We start from the raw sequence: 14,238 nt of genomic DNA, 5'->3' as shown, positions 1-14,238 counted from the left end.
TGTGTTTTTAAAAAGATGTTCTCACCCAACTTCTGTTATTTTTAATTGATGGATAGCTTTAGCTGATAAATTTCCTTCCTTTAGGAGACTTAATTTAGATCAGTGTTTTTCAAACTTGGCAACTTTAAGATGTGTAGGCTTCAATTTCCAGAATTTCCTAGCTGGCATGCTAGGAGTTGAAGTCCACACATTTTAAAGTTGCAAAACTTTTAAAAAATAACACTGGTTTAGTTGTATCAGTTTGGGATCAATGCAAGCTTTTTGGATTGTGGGTGTCTTCTATGACAAGGGTCCCCAACCCCCGGTCCATGGACTGGTACTGGGTCGCACCATGCCAGCAACCGGTCCACACAAACAAGCAAAGCCCTATCTGTGGGATGCAGGCAGCACACAAAACCACACACTCTCCAGTCTGGGGAAAAACCTTTCTTCATGGAACTGGTCCCTGGTACCCAAAAGATTGGAGACCTCTGTTCTATGAAATCTTGACTTGGATTCTAGCAACATATCCTTGTTCCAAGGCTGTTCTTGGGGATTCATCTCATATCTCTCTATATTAAAACTCTTGTGTCTATTCAATTGGCTGTATTCTTCAATTGAGTGAAATGATGCATCATGAGACAATAGTTTTTGAATCAACATACCCCAGATGGGCTAACTTGCAGAATGTATCCAAAATCCAAGACTCCTGTAGGGTTGAAATTTGGCGAGTTGTGATCGCTTCAGTCCTATCATGCTGTCATGGTCAGCTGAGGCCACGTGATTATCATTTCCAATGTGCTCTGCCAGGTTCCTATAAGGAAACTCAATGGGGAAGCCAGCAGGAAATTGGCAGTCACTCCTGCTCGCACTGTATTTTTGCCCAGATGTGCTCATTCTGTTTCTCTGTTTAGATAAAAAAGTATCACTGAAACATGACTCAATGAGTCACGGGTTGTATAGATTATTCTAAAAATGGAGAAATCTGTGGTGTAAACTGAATAAAAAACTAGCAACCCTATTCTAGCCTAAAAAAGTAGGTAAATAATTGGTGTTTAGTAGAACCCCCCCCCTAAAACTAAAAATAGATCCCTGTCTGAAAAAAAAAACTTTACAGGAACATGAGACTAAGTATCTTTAGTATTACAGCAGGGCGCCTTAAAGCAGTGTCTAAAAATATATTGAACTTGGTCATTGAATTAAGGCATTCTCTGGGTTGCATATACCGGAATGTAAACTAATCAAAGGACCCCAAGTTCACTGAACAGCTAACTTATAATTGCCCCAGCTATTTTTAAAAGCATCCAAGGTTAGCATGTGAGGATGATGAAAACAATTTATTAAATGTACACGCTATCCATCTCCCAATGACTCTGGATAGCTCATATGAATAGAATGGAATGGAATAGTTCAGGGGTCCCCAACCCCCGGTTTGTGGACTGGTACCGGGCTGCAGCATGCCAGAAACCAGTCCACACAAATAAGCAAAGCGCCATCTGCGGGATGCAGGCAGTACATGAAACCACGCCCCCGTCAGTCCGCAGAAAAACCTCTCTCCACAGAACCGGTCCCTGGTGCTCAAAAGGATGGGGACCTCTGGAATAGTTCTTTATTGGCCAAGTGTGATTGGACACAGAAGGAATAAGATAACAATGAAAGAAGATAATAGGAAGATGAGAAGGATAATAGTTACAATAAAATTTAAATAAAGATTACAATAAAATCCATAAAAAAGATGGTAAGTATGCCAGACCAAGTGGAACAAAGGTCTTCTCCGACGACCTGGATGAAGAGGCCAGTCTTCCCAGTTCTTCTGAATAATAGCAGAATGAGGTTTATCTGGGTCTCAGGGAGAACCTTGTTCCAGACGTCAGCTGCAAGTGATGAAACTGAGTTCCTCTTATAGGCCAGGTGTACCCCTCCTTGGAAAACAGGATTGTTGACCGATGGCTGCAAGGTGGGTGCAGTGTTCTACTACAAAAGGCTATGTGGACTGAGGAATTTTAAATTTTAAAGTATTTAATTACATTATATTAAATTAGTTTTAAAATTTTAATTTTATTGTTATTAGGAATTGTGGGCCTGTACTAATTTAATTCCATTTTATTCTTTTTTGTACTGTTTTAATTGCCCTGTGAACCGCCCCGAGTCCTTCGGGAATAGTTGAATATATAAATTCAACTAATAAATAAATACAAATGAAGGAAATTGTTAATTCCTTTACTGGCTTTGATGATGATTGAATCTTGTTCTCTGCTGGCTTTCTTACTTTCCAGCCATGCTGCGATATCTTTATGTCATCTAGGAAGCATTGCCCTAATAACATGGGAGGTGGGGTGGGTGGGATGTGCTAAACACTAAATGATCATTTTGCTGCAGGTCCAAAGAATCAAAATAAGGAAGGAAGAAAATAAGAAGAGTTTTGGGTTTTTTTTGCTTAGCCTCTCCGTCATCCTGAGTCTCCTGTGCTGCAGATTTTGTTTTTAAAAGACAACATAATAAATATCAGCACTGGTTAAAATAGGTGCTTAACAAAGGTTTACAATAACAAGTTACAATAATGACCTGGCCTCATGAGGGTCTTGTAGCATATAAGTGTACGTCTCCTTCTAGAAGGAAGGAGCAAGGGTGGGAGGAAGACTTCTGATGTTCACTGCCAGCTTCCCACAAGGAAGCTCAATGGGGAAGCCATCAGGAAGTCGACAGTCACTCCTGCTAGTATTGATTTTTGCCTGCTGATGGTCATTCTGTTGCTGTGTTTAGGTTAGGAAATATTTTTGAAATAACTACCCAATGAGGCACACTTTGTCTGCTCTACAACAAAGTAATCCTGTAGAAATAGCTAAGAGGGGAAGAACAGTTTTTAAAGAGACAGTTTTAAAGTTATAAACCTTCACTTAACTGCCTTAGCTGTGTTTTTCTCATGGTAAGTATGCAATGAAACCTGGTACATCTCTTGATTGTTTCTCAGTCACTGCACTTTAGGCAGTGCTGCAGTCAAAACAGGATATTCACTGAATGGATCAACAGCCCACTTCTCTGGAAGTCCCTATCTTGTGTTCCAACTCATAATTAGAATAAAGAAAGAAGCTAAGAAATGGATGCCTGAGAGCAGCCCAAATTCCCAAGAATCTGAAGAAGTGGATCCTGTAAATCTTAGTTTATTGTCACTCAGCAGTTCTCAAACATGGCTTAAAGCACATGATAATGCATGCTAAGGTGTTGGCAGAGCATTTTCCTGTACTGCACCATGCCTTGTAGGACTGCAATACTACAGTACTGTCTTGCAATACTAAATTCATTTTGTTCTATGTGCGTTTGGTTGATAGTTTCATATTTCATCACAAAATAGAGTTTAGTAGTCTGAAGAGACTATTGTGCGTTTTTTAAAAAAACCAAAAAAACCACACCGATAATCCTTTGCTTAAAATTATTTGTTTAGTAATGTCAAAACAGTTGCTAAACGAATGTTTGCAAGTCAAGGACTATTTGTACTTAGAGACATAAAGAGAAGAAGTTAAATCTCGGAAGGATTTAACAAGCACATTGAGTTCTAATAGAATATAATAGTTGTAGCTCACTTGAACATCATCAGATGTTACCTAGTTCAGTAATGAAATGTCTTCAAGCAAACAACCAAGTTCAGAGAGCATCAAGATTGCCATACAAAGGATAACAACAACAACAACAATAAAAGTTGGAAGGGACCTTGGAGGTCATCTGGTCCAGACATGTCAAACTCGTGACGTCACGTGACGTCGCGCGACATATTGGAGCTTTTTCCCCATTGCCGGCAATGGGGTGGGCGTGGTTTCATCGCGACGCATCTGGCCTGCGGGCCGGCAGTTTGACACCCCTGATCTAGTCCAACCCCCTGCTCAGGCAGGAAACCCAGTACCATTTCAGACAAATGGCTGTCCAGGCTCTTCTTAAAAACTTCCAGTGTTGGAGCATTCACAGCTTCTAGAGGCAGGTTGTTCCACTGATTAATTGTTCTAACTGACAGGAAGTTTCTCCTTAGTTCTAGGTTGCTTCTCTCTGGTTAGTTTCTATCCATTGCTTCTTGTCCTGCCTTCAGGCGCTCTGGAGAATAGCTTGACTCCCTCTTCTTTGTGGCAGCCCCTGAGATATTGGAACACTGCTATCAAATCACCCCTAGTTCTTCTCTTCGTTAAACTAGACCAGGGGTGTCAAACTCACAACGTTGTGCCGCGATGTATCGTGACATTTTTTCCATTGCCGGCAATGGGGTGGGTGCGGGTTTTCTATGATGCATTCTGCCCGTGGGCCGGCAGTTTGACACCCCTGAACTAGACATAACCAGTTCCAGCAACCATTCCTTATATGTTTTAGCCTCTTCACACATTACAGTTGTAAGATGCTTGTCATGGGCCTTCCAAGGACCCGTATCTGTATAACTATCCTGTCTCCCCTCCCCTTGCCCCCTGCCTCGCTCTATTTAAACCTCCCATCAAGTCAAGCTACTCCGTGCATCTGATGAAGTGATTTGCAGCTCACCAAAGCTTATTGCTTTAAATAAAACTGTTAGGCTCAAAATGTGCTATCAGACTCTTTCCAAGCGGCAGTTTACTGCTCAGCCCAGATGCTGGCTATTACATTCAACCAAGAAAAGGGGTGGGGGAAAAAAAGTAGTAGTAACTTGGGTTTCATGCTAGTATCTTTTATCATTGCTTTTCTTTATGCACTGCATTTTATTTGCAAAACAAGCTTCCTGCTTATGAAGTCACAGTTGTTAGAAGGGCTTGATTCATTTCTTATGTCCAAGGCCAGAAGTAAGGAAGTCCCTCAGCAAAATATATGCTTGTTTTTTAAAAAATGAAAATTATCTATAAATGATTATAAGAATGTGTGGGTGTTTTTTTTAAAAAAAGAAACAAATTGTATTAACATTTTAAAGAAAATACTGTTTGGATAAAATGTAGGCATTTCTTTTAAATTAAGGCTGTAATTTCATATACCTACTAGAAGGAAGGCTGGTTGAACTTGGTCATACTTCTGAGAAGATTGTGTTGTATGTAAAATAATATTTATTTAGATATCTTTGCATTTTAAAGGTTAAGTGCAGGTTCCTGTATCCTGATTCCACTTTGGCCTTCCCACTACCCTGTGATGTAAGCTTAGGAAACTGAGGGTATTCAGTTATATAACACAGGATTCTTTAATTGAGTTGTGGGAAGACCAACAAATTCAGTTTTTTGGAAAATTTAAGATCCTATTAGTATTGTCATAAAAGGGACGCAGTGGCTCAGTGGGTTAGGACGCTGAGCTTGTCGATCAGAAGGTCGGCAGTTTGGCGGGTTGAATCCTGAGTGCCGCGTAACAGTGAGCGCCTGTTACTCGTCCCAGCTTCTGCCAACCTAGTAGTTCAAAAGCGCGTAAAAATGCAAGAAGTAAAATAGGGACCACTATGGTGGGAAGGTAACAGCGTTCCGTGAGCCTTTGGCATCTAGTCATGCCGGCCACACGACCACGGAGACGTCCTCGGACAAGCGCTGGCTCTTCGGCTTTGAAACAGAGATGAGCACCGGCCCCTAGAGTTGGAAATGACTAGCACGCATGTGTGGGGGCACCTTTACCTTTACCTTTACCTAGTATTGTCATATTGCAGAGGAAGTTAAAATGTAATTTGGTTTTGGCTTGGCTTAGCTTAGCACAGACCGGGATCCCAATCACTGTGGTAAGTGAAGTTGTTTAGCCTACCTCAGCCCATCTGAGGTAAAAGCCACAATGATGTCATGTGCATCATAAAAACATGGTGTGATAAAATCACACAATCATTTGTAGGATGTCATCCCGTACTTCACATGGTACCCCTTTCCCCGCATCAAACAATCATGGCGGATCTGATCATATGAAATGAGCCAGGCCTTGGAGCCATAGATTTCACTTATCTTTGTCTATAAGCATGTAGCTGTCACCATAAACAAGTTATATAAGATCTTAACTAATTCATCCGAAGTGCTTTAGTGACAAACTACTTTATTCTGAGGGAGCTTAACAGGTTCTCTAGAGGTCTGATAGCTTTCTGAAAGGTATTTTATTCCAGGTAAGTAACATCCTGTTACAATATGTTCAGACCTTGAGTGATGCTCACAGGCCTGCCCACAAATGTATCCTCTCTTATCGGTTAAAAGAATATCCTTCTTCTTCCTTTTTTTAAAAAAATTGGTTTTTACAACAACAATCTCCAGCGCCTGGTGTACAGCATGATGTCTTGGTTTATATATCTGAGGAAAAAAAGAGGCAATAATAATTAACAGTCAATAATGATTAAATTTGATAATTCCATCATTAGTATATTAATAATATATTTCTGTGATCTTCTCCCATTTGTATTCTCCTTGTTCAACCTTAAACAAATATAATTCTTAATATTTTCAATATATGATTAAATATAGACATTTTTCATATTTATACAGATAGAGATAACATCTATGTATAACATTTTTTTTAATTGGCTTATATTATTCTTACAACCATCCTCTCATTAGTTCACCACGCATCCTATTTTCGTGATTTTTGTTTAAGCTTTAAAAGAATATCCTTCTTATCATTTCAGACAGAAGCTATGCATAAAAGACTGGAAACATCTCTGCCATAGTAGAGATTCTAGGCACCCAGAGAAGTGTGTATGTAACACCTCTGTTGTGCAAGCTGCCTTGGGTGTCAGTTTGCTCCAGGCCCAATTCAAAGTATTGGTTGTGATCTATAAAACCCTGCATGGCATGGGGTCTGGCTGCTTAAAGAAGTGTCCCATTACATCAGTGGGTCCCACCCAGTCAGGCAGGGAAGGTATGCTGCAAACTGAGTTAAAGAATTAAGACTGGCAGGGCCTATGAATACAGAACTACAGAGTTGGAAGGGAGAGCAGAAGATCCTATACCATTTCAGACATTTTTTTTAAAAAAATTCCATTTATATCCCGCTCTTCTCCGAAGACTCAGGGCGGCTTACAAGCTTAGCAGTAGCCTTCATTCTATGTATATGCCTGCTTATTAGGGCATATACATAGAATGTCTATCCAAGTGCTCTCTCTGCCATTGCCCCTCCCCTGTGGAACGAATGCCCTCCTCCGCTCTATAGATGAGACAGCCTCCCCCTCATTTTCTTGGCCTTCTGGAAAAGAGGCATAAGATAGAGATAACCTTTATTGTCATTTTTTTTACTGTTGAGCACACTAGCCAACGCTAAAATTGAAATTCTGTTGCCTGGTCTTGAAAGTATATATCCACCCATACCCGTACAAATACACATACACATACACACACTTACACCCATACATATATATATTAATCACTGTCCAGTTGGAATACATAGTGGAAAGAAGAAACTTGGTTGATGCTATATGGAACAAAACTGTGACTGAATCTGGGTGTTCTGCTTCGGATACCCCTCCTCCCAGAAGGTAACAAGGAAAACAGTTCATGAAGAGGAGGTGTAGTGTCCCAGACAATCCTGCGGACCCTGCTCAAGCAACGCTTTTGTGCTATGTCCTGGATGGGAGGGAGGGAACTGCCAATGATCTTTTTGGCCATCCTCACCACTCTCTGCACCGCCTTCCTGTCTGAAGCAGTGATGCTTCCAAACCAGACTGTGATGCTGTATGATTGGATGCTCTCAATTGTCCCTCTGTAGACAGTGGTAAGGATGGGGGAACTGTAGTTTTCTTGTGTGGTGCAGAAAATGCAGATGCTGCTGTGCCTGCTTCACCAGTGTCTCACTGTTGAATAACCAAGCTAGCAGCCTCGAATGAGGTGCCCAGGGAAGCATGTCCTCTGAAAATCCTCCCTTTGTCTTTTAACTAAGTTTAATCTCTTGCCTCCTCTTATTTTTTTATTTAACATTATATATCTCTATATGTCTATGTCTGTCTGTCTGTCTGTCTGTCTGTCTGTCTGTCTATCTATCTATCTATCTATCTATCTATCTATCTATCTATCTATCTATCCATTTTATTGTATGCTGCCCGCAGACCTTCTTTGGGAGATGGGAGATGGATGGTGCAGAAATGTAATAAACAAACAAACAAATAAATAGCACCCTGGAAGATAAACTGGGTTTCAAAGAGAAAGCAATCCATTGTTGAGATTTTTGTAACTAAAATATTCTATTTCAATGAATCTTGTTGAGAAAAATATACCGGTATATGGAGAAATTTGATTTCCATTGAAACTTTCCAGATCCACTTGGTTCTTTTTTTGGCAAAGTTTGAGTGTGCTTAACTGATAGTATATAGTTACTGTATACTGTATAGCAGATAAAGACATAATAATTGCATTGGAGAAGGTGTTAGGTTGGAATGGGTAGACTTCAAATCCCAGAATTCCCCAGTCAGCATGGATTCTGGGAGTTGAAGTCCATACATCTTCAAGCTACTAAGGTTGAGTAACACTGGTCTAGAATAGAGGGAAGTCACTTTTGAAACTTGATGATTTTTTAAAATTTCAAACACCCTTCCCCATCCCGGCATTTTCAGATAAGTTGAGACAACAAACCCCTCCAGTTGGATCACAGAGGGCGGGCAGAGATGGCCAAGCCAAAACTTACGAAGATAACAGACAAAGAAAAACTAACCAGACGGATGACCAAAGCAGCTTGTAGTAGCCTAGAAGCCACACCATAAAAGGCACATTGGAGGAGCAATTAAGAACTCTTGAAATTGCAGGTAGTTCTCAACTTACGACCATAATTGGAACTTGAATTTCCCTTGCAAGGAAATTCACCAAGGTGGTTGTTAAATCAATGGGACCCATTTTTACCATCTTTTTAAAAACAGAATACTATTCTGTTGGAGGGAACCTTAGAGGTCTTCTAGTTCCAACCCCCTGCTCAGGCAGGAAACCCTATACCATTTCAGATAAATGGTTGTCCAAGCTCTTTTTAAAAACCTCCAGTGTTGGAGCACTCACTATTTCTGAAGGCAAGTCATTCCACTGATTAATTGTTCTCACTGTCAGGAATTTTTTCCTTAGTTCTAGGTTGCTTTTTTCCTTGATTAGTTTCCATCCATTGTTTCTTGTCCTGCCTTCAGGGGCTTTGGAGGATAGGTTGACTTCTTTGGGGCAGCCCCTTAGATATTGGAACACATATTTACCACAGCTGTTAAACAAATCTGGCTTCCACATTGACTTAGCTCATCGGAGGACAGCTGGGAAAGTTGCAAATGGTGAGGACATGATCATAGGATGCTGCAACCACTGTAAATGCCTGCCAGTTGCCAAGAGCTGAATTTTGATCATATGACCATGGGGAAGCTGTAGCAGTCTTTCATGTGAGGACCTGATGTAAGTCACTTTTTTTTCAGTGCCGTTGTAACTTTGAATGGTTGCTAAATGAATAATTGTAAGTCGAGGACTACTGTAGAACAGCATTTTCTCAACCTGGCTTGCACATTGCTAATTTGCAACAGGGAAGTGTCTAAACAGCTTTAAATAGACCTGTTGTCAAAACTGCAAATCTTATACTGCATTATTGTATACTGTTCTTTTCTCTTCCAGCACTAGATGGCACCCTATTCATTCAAAAATGAAATCCCTCTCCCCCCCCCTTTTTTTGGAAGCTGCAAAAAACATCTTTAAGTGCTGTTACTTTGGCTATTTTCCTGCTTGTGATTTACAACATCTTGCATTGCCCAGCATTGTTGAGATGATATAAAACTTCATTACAGTTTTATCAGCCCAATCTATTAGTGCCCTTGTTATAGGGGCTGATGGCTATGTGATCTCAGGCTGCTTATTAAGCTATTATTCTGAGGACATCTCTCCTTCTTCTCCATGTCTGAGATTTATGGGTAATAATAAGAGTTGGAGTTGCTCTTTGTCCATGAACTTCCTGGAAATGTATTGTCCCTGGATGGAGTAGCACTCTTACTAAAGGAGTAGGTCATGGCTTGGGTGTCCTCCTATACACCAGTGTTTTAAACTAGAAGATGTTTTAAACTGGGAGACTCCCAGAATTCCCCAGCCAGCAGAGCATTTCTCCCTTCTCACCTGTGGTGTAGACTACTGCAATGCATTCTACATGGGACTGGCCTTGGAGACTGCTTGCAAGCTAGAATGGGTGCAAATTGCAGCAGCCCCCTTGTGATGGGTGACAACCGCTGTATGCCAATAACCGTTTAATTAAATCTGGGTGGGCATGCCATTAGGTACTTCTCACTGGCCATGTTCTCTAAGCACTTTTAACCTGGTAATAGAATCAAACAATTTTCTGGATTATGCATAAATTATCAAATGAGATCACAGAATATATTAAGGCACCTCCCTATACCTCCAAGCAAGGTGACAATTAATTAACCAGCAATTATGTTGTACAAATGAAGTGACTAGCATTGATTTAGCATTGCTCTGTTAAAGTATATTGCATGCACACACATGTTAAGTATTCTGCAGCTCTTTTTAAAGTGATGATCATGGTGCTGGTGTCAGAATAAAAAAGGAAGCACCTAAGGAAAAACAAGGGAAGATTATATTGGTGGATTAAATTCTACCCTCATCAATAAAAATCTGTGGAGTGACTCTGGATAATTGCCCGACAAAGAGCTGTTTTCAAAAACACACACCGGTAAAAAATTTTTTATCAGCAAGAGATTTAGTGTTCCTGTTCCCATAACATGCTTAATTGGGTCAATTAATCCCATCCTTTAACCACAGGGAGTTAAATTTAAACTAAAACAGATTTGGTGATATACCAGGTCAAACTGCTTCCACCCAGCCCGTCATAAGCCAAGAATCCCATGCACAAAAAAAGCCACAAAAGCCTTAAATTTTGCCTGGATTGCTGCAATGTGCTCTACAAGGGGCTGCCTTTGAAGACCACTTGGAAGCTATAGTAGAATGAAGCCGTGTGACTAGTTAAGGGTCCTGGTATAGCAGTACTGTTACGAAAGCTGCACTGATTATCAATGGGTTTCCATGTACAATTCCAGGTGTTGGTGGTCACCTATGGCAGTGGTCCCCAACCTTTCTGGCTCTATGGATTGGCGGCGGCAGTGGTGGTGGCAGCAGGTGGGGGATGGTTTTGTGTGGGCAACCTAGATCCCATGCATGCGCAAATAAAGCTTCACACCTGTCCCTTGCATGGACCAGTTCCCAAAAGGCCGTGGACCGGTACCAGTCTGCAGGCCTCAGGTTGAGGACCCCTGATTTACAACACTAAATGGCACAGGCTTAGGATTTTGGGGTGACTGTCTGATCAATAAAACAATGCCAACATCCAACCAATCAGTCCAAATAGAGCTGGAAGGGACCTTAGAGGTCTTCTAGTCCAACCCCTTGTTCAAGTAGGAGACCTTATCCATTCCGGACAAATGACTGTCCAATCTCTTCTCTTCCACTGGTTAATTGTCCTCACTGTTAGAAAGTTTCTCCTTAATTCCAGGTTGCTTCTGTCCTTGATTAGTTTCCATTCATGGCTTCATGTCTTGCCTTCTGGGAGACATGTCTTCTCTCTTTATTTGTTTATCAATTTATTGCCTTTCCATCTTACCACAGGGTAACTCTGGGTGGCTTACAATATTAAAAAAAAATAAAACTATGTAAATACAAAACTAAAGGTAAAGGTAAAGGTTCCCCCGCACATGCATGCTAGTCGTTTCCGACTCTAGGGGCCGGTGCTCCTCTCCGTTTCAAAGCCGAAGAGCCAGCGCTTGTCCGAGGACGTCTCCGTGGTCATGTGGCCGGCATGAGTAGACGCCAGAGGCGCACGGAAGGCTGTTACCTTCCCACCATAGTGGTCCCTATTTTTCTACTTGCATTTTTACATGCTTTCGAACTGCTAGGTTGACAGAAGCTGGGACGAGTAACAGGCGCTCACTCTGTTACGCGGCACTCGGGGTTCGACCCACCAAACTGCCGACCTTCTGATCGACAAGCTCAGCGTCCTAACCCACTGAGCTACCACGTCCCTTAAATACAAAACTACAAATGTATAAAAATACAAAATGCAATAGCTAAAAGATGGGGAGGGAGGGAGTTTGGATGATATTAATGATATTAATCTCTCAACTACTCGCAACCAGAAGCCCCTTCTTTGGACCCCCAAGCCAACTGGTGGAGCCAGATCTTTAGGCTCTTGTGGATGGTGAGGAAGGTTTGAGAGGACCTCACTTGGGGAGGGAGGGGCAAGATGTTCCAAAGTGCAGAACCAATGGGAGAGAAGGCCCCTTTTTCTGGACCCCACCAGCCAGAATACTCTGGCCAATGGGGCCCATGGCATCCCTCCTCTGTGGGTTGCCATACCTGCCCTATGAAACGGCATGTCCCTGGCCCTGCCAGCTTTTCATAGGGCCTTGAAAAACCTGCTTGGTTGGTTTGTTTCACCCAGGTCCTGGGCCAGGGCGCTGCATGGACCGAAGGGTGCATTTCAAAGGTTAGTTGTCCCCAATATGGTTTGTTTTTGTTGAAATTTTATATTGAACTGGCCGGGGCTAATGGAATGTATGGAGGACTTTGGGGGAATGAGGAAAAGTGATGATGCCTAGGAAGCAATTAGACCAGGGGTGTCAAACTCAATTTCATTGAGGGCCGCATCAGCATTGTGGTTGCCCTCAAGGGGCCGGGTGGGTATGGCCTGGGTGGGCATGGCCTACTGGGTGGGTGTGGCTAGAGTGTGTATGGCCTACTGGGTGGGCATGGCCAGCTCTACATCGTTCGCATCAAGGGTGCCTATGGGGGCTTGGGCAGGAGTGGGACAGATCTGAGGGTCTCTGGCAGAAGGAGGGTCTCTGGGCCAGGGCCAAGGCAGTGGGAGCCATTCCCTCACTGTTTCCAGGATGGCTTTGCGGGCCACATGAAACCACTTCATGGGCCGGATCCGGCCCCCGGGCCTTGTGTTTGACATGTCTGAATTAGACAAAAGAGGGAAGATTCCCACAGTGGCTTAATGGCCAGAGGAAGGAACTTAGAAAGGCCTCATCTTAATGCAGGGCAATTAATTTTCCCAAGAGGCCACATGAGAAACTGGGACTATTGAGGAGGGCTGCTGCTGCCCCTCCCATTGCTGCCACCACTGCACCAGTGTCCCATCCTTTCTCGATGCACCACCAACACCTCCCCCCATGCCTCCAATGCCGTGGGTCAGAACAGGACCACCCATGGGCTGGATGTGACCCGTAGGCTAAAAAAATGCCCAGGTCTGCCCCTAATGAATCAAACGGTTAAAACTGGCAGTGAGTAGTTTACACTTTCAGACTTGCAGGGTTCTGCTAATGTACAAATAAGTTCGAGCTCATTCGTCGAGTTGTGTCTATGGAGACTCTCAGTCATCCAGTCACAGAGAGCTGAAGAAGCTTCTTGGATGAGAAGCGAAACGTCTTCAAAGAAAAACAAGAAAGTCCAGTTGCCTCGTGAAAAAAGCACCTTTGGGACTCATCTAGTTGTGTTTTCTGTCTGATTTACCCAGGAGATCTGACATCAGTCTAGTTTTTTCCTCTGACCTCCAAGCCCTAGAGGGTTTCCTCTCCTCTTTCCTGATTATTTCCTAGCCAGCATCTCTTTCCCACATCCCCCAAAGTCTTCCATGCCTCCCACTACACCTCCAGGTGAAATTTTATTTTGTATTTCAGTGGGTTAGGACGCTGAGCTTGTCGATCAGAAGATCGGCAGTTTGGCGGGTCGAATCCCGAGTGCCGCGTAGCAGAGCACCTGTTATGCGTCCCAGCTTCTGCCAACCTAGCAGTTCAAAAGCACGTAAAAATGCAAGTAGAAAAATAGGGACCACTATGGTGGGAAGGTAACAGCCTTTGGCGTCTAGTCATGCCGGCCACATGACCACGGAGACATCCCCGGACAAACGCTGGCTCTTCGGCTTTGAAACGGAGATGAGCACCGGCCCCTAGAGTCGGAAACGACTAGCACGCATGTGCGGGGGAACCTTTACCTTTTTAAAGCTCTTCAGGGTCAATTAATAAGTGGGTGGTCTTAAAACTGGAAGAAAGAAGCAAACAGATGGATTCAATGAAACCATGTGTGCCTGCAGAAGAGCAAAACTGCACCCAATCAAGTTCCATGGGAACCACCTGCTCTGCTGAAGAGGCCGTGTCTTATTTCCTTTATCGGTTAACATTTGAATTAAGAAGTGACTTGTCTCATCAGCATGCAGTAAAACAGGAATCCCCAACCCCCGGTTCATGGACCAGTACCACGCCACTGCATGCCAGCAATCGGTCTGCACAAACAAGGGCACATCTGCAGGATGCAGGCAGCACACAAAACCATGCACACTCTGGTCTGCAGAAAA

Source organism: Vipera ursinii, assembly GCF_947247035.1.
Source record: "Vipera ursinii genome assembly, chromosome: 3".
NCBI classification, from domain to species: domain Eukaryota; kingdom Metazoa; phylum Chordata; class Lepidosauria; order Squamata; family Viperidae; genus Vipera; species Vipera ursinii.
Note: the sequence above shows the minus strand (reverse complement) of the source record.